At 33.3% G+C, this 3,435-nt stretch overlaps 1 pseudogene; it reads right to left on the bottom strand.

Annotated features, from left to right (window-relative positions):
* Positions 1 to 290: 290 nt before the first annotated feature.
* Positions 291 to 1,930, bottom strand: LOC109790861 (hydroquinone glucosyltransferase pseudogene; annotated as a pseudogene).
* Between the last annotated feature and the right edge of the window lie 1,505 nt (positions 1,931 to 3,435).

Here is a 3,435-nt window from a genome sequence, read left to right as displayed (position 1 = left end):
CCATTTAAATTCTCCATCCAAACACACTATTAATGAATTTGATTTGATGTCACACCTCCTTAATCTTGTATTTCTTTTTCTTTATTTTTTACTATAGAAAACGTTTAAAGTTTTTTTTTTATAAGAGTATTAGGGTCATTAAGAATGTTGCTAAAAAATTATGCAAATGACTAGTACAAGAGAATGTTTAAGTGTCCCTTACAAACATTAGTCAAAGAATTAAAACTATTTCTGTTTATAGTAAAATGTCATTAACACATTTAGTTAATTTCTAATGCAACCAACTATAATTTCTAATTAAAATATTATTCATTAATTACTTAACTAAATTCTTAAAACTCGCAATTGTAAAATGAGATAAGTGGAAAAGGAAAAGAAAAAGTAGTACAGGAAACAAAAGCAGAACCCCTATTGAAATTTTGTTTTTGACTTGCTAAAAGACTCTTAAACTCGTGGCCACTCTAACAGAGTCTTTGTAGATGAACCATCTTCTTTTATTGCATTAGAAGCAGCAATCTTCAATTGTTCCATTCTCTTCCGAATCTCCATGCCTTCATTATCTTCCATCAACCCTCTTACAACTCTAGCAATTTCTTCTCTTTCAACCAATCCACTTTCATTAACTTTTGGTCTTAGTGCCACTTTCACATCATCAGTTAGCATCACTGCATTAAGGCTCTGCTCAGCAAAGAGTGGCCATGCTATCACTGGCACACCCTTCACAACACTTTCAAGCACCGAGTTCCAACCACAGTGAGATACGAACCCCCCAGTTGAACCATGACCAAGAACTTCAATCTGAGGGGCCCAATTAGGCACAACCAACCCTTGCTTCTTGGTTCTCTCCAAGAAACCATGGGGCAAAAAGTTTAGAGGATCATTAGCTTCAGCACCAAGGTAAGCAGAACTTGGCACACTGCTAGGGGCTCTCATAACCCAAAGAAATTTTTGACCACTCATTTCCAACCCAAAGGCTAGTTCATTGACTTGGTCTTGAGAAAGTGTGCCACCACTTCCAAAGGACACATACAAAACAGATTTTGGTTCTTGCTTATCCAACCATGTTAAACACGCCACCCCATCTTCATGACCAATTGACCCCATCTGAATAATGGGTCCAACAGGATACACCTTAGGCTTCCCTTTGTCCTCTTCTTGCAAAGTTCTTATTGCCTCTGATTCCAATTCTAAGAAGGTATTCATAAAGATACCATCAGCAACATCAAATCTTTTGGCACGCTCAAGAAACCCCTTGTAACCTATGCTAGATAGATGTTGAAAAGGGATAGGGAGATCTCTGCTAGGAATAGGAACACAACCAGGAATCTTTATAGGCTCTTGTGGGTCCCTAGACTCAGAAAAAAGTATCTCATCTAGTTTTGATGAGTAGAAGTACAAAGAAAGCAACATAGCAGATTGTGGGAGGTACATGTAAGAAAAGAGGTTGAGTTCCCTACCTATCTCCAATGCTCCATTTGCAAAAACATCCACAACCAAAGCTACAACCTTGGCTCTTGAACATAGGGACTTCAATTCATGCCTTATGTGGGGTAGAGAGAGATCCACCGAGGATTCAATTTGGAGTGCAAGGGTAGTGGTATCTGGCAAATGGTCAAGGGTTATGTGGGGAAGGAAAATGGAAGTTATGGTTGGTGGAAGGCTTTGAAGGTAAGCTTTGGAGGAAGGTGGGGTTGATCCAACTGAGGGAATGAAGCATGTGATGTGAAATTCTGGGTGGAGATGAAGAAGTCGTTTGGAGAACTCGAGAATTGGGACCAGATGGGTGAAGCCCGCACTGGGAACTACTGCTATGTGAGGTTTCTCCATTGAATTGTGAGCCAAGCTGTGGTAACAACTATGGTTATTATATTTGCAAAGGAATTGGAACCAAGATGAGCTTGCAAATTGGAATCTTACTTCTCTATAATACCAAGGGAAAAATGTTATATTCTCTAAATCATCTTCCGGCCAATGGTTTATATTTGTCCATAATTTCAGATAAAATATATTTTTAATTTTAATATTTTGAAATTTTGAACTTTCAGAAAATTATGATTTATATGTATCAAAAACTTTAGATAAAATATTTTTTTTAATTTTAATATTTTGAAATTTTAAACTTTCAAAAAAAAATTCAGATGTTAAGTTTGGGAGGAGGAATCATTTCTCTAATAAACAATTAGTGAAAAAGGTATAAGCTTTTTTAATACATTCTTTTTACCATACATTTGACAATTAGTTAAAAAGAGTATAGACATTTTAATACATTCTTTTTGACATATACTTGTTAAAACTATAAAAATAAATAAATAAAAAAAATTAATTAACTTTCTTTTTATCAACAAAGTGTATCATGGTTGATATAAAACTTTCTTTTATAACAAAGATTCGACGTCAAAAAAAATAAAATGGAAGTTAATTCTTGTTTTAGACTAATAAGTAATTACTAATCGTTCGAGTTCTTGTTTGAACGGATGATTTCCACGGGCATTGACCAAGGATGGGTGTTTGGTGATATTTGAAATGTTTGCGTAATGCTTAGTCCCACGATTTACATTTTTTTTTAGTTTGGTGAGTTATAGCATGGGGACACAGAGGATGTCCTCGTCTATCTATGGAGAAATATTAATGCAATCATAGCCATAGATATGTTATTTAAAAGAAATGAATGGTGGATGAAAAGTACGTACCGGCAACTTGTACTAGTTCAAGGTTTGATATTTATTCAGCTAGGTCCATCTACTTTACATCATTTATAGATCTAGTTAAGAATAATTCTCCTTTCTATCTTTACTAGACTTGTGCCCGTGTGTTGCATGAAAAATAAATTATTATAGTTAATAAATTTTATTTTAATAATTAATATATAAAATTGTGAAAATTAATTAAACTTAATGTAACATAAAAAAATATTTGAATATACAAATAAAATAACAATGATAAACGATTGAAAACATAATAATATGAAGTATTAGGAAAATTAAATCACATTATGTCTCAGCTTCAAAAACATCACATCTACAATATGAACTAATATTAAAATGTTATAAAGATGTAGTAATTATGTAATGACTCTTGCACACATCCATCATGGAAAATAAACTTGGTGAAATGCCTGAGAAATTGGTAAAATTAGAACTAAAGTATACATGTTTTCCTTTTATAATGTTATTATTAAAAAAATGCAAGTTACCCATGTCAGAGTTTGAAAAACTTCTTTATAAACTACATTAGTAATAGATGTTTAACCATTTACCTCATCGTCACAAATAAAAATTTTCAGACCACTGCGAGATGTGACTCAAGATATTGCGACATATAATTGGCCATGTGAAAAAATAGGTTGTGGAAGATAGATGGCAACAGGCTTTAATATTTCACAACTAAATCATCAACACCATTCACATGATGGTATAGTTTTCAAAATACAAAACA

Source organism: Cajanus cajan, chromosome 4 (assembly GCF_000230855.2).
Source record: "Cajanus cajan strain Asha chromosome 4, NIPB_CcT2T_4, whole genome shotgun sequence".
Classification (NCBI taxonomy): Eukaryota; Viridiplantae; Streptophyta; class Magnoliopsida; order Fabales; family Fabaceae; genus Cajanus; species Cajanus cajan.
The sequence above is the reverse complement of the archived record's forward strand: the minus strand, read 5'-3'. Positions and strand labels throughout refer to the sequence as shown.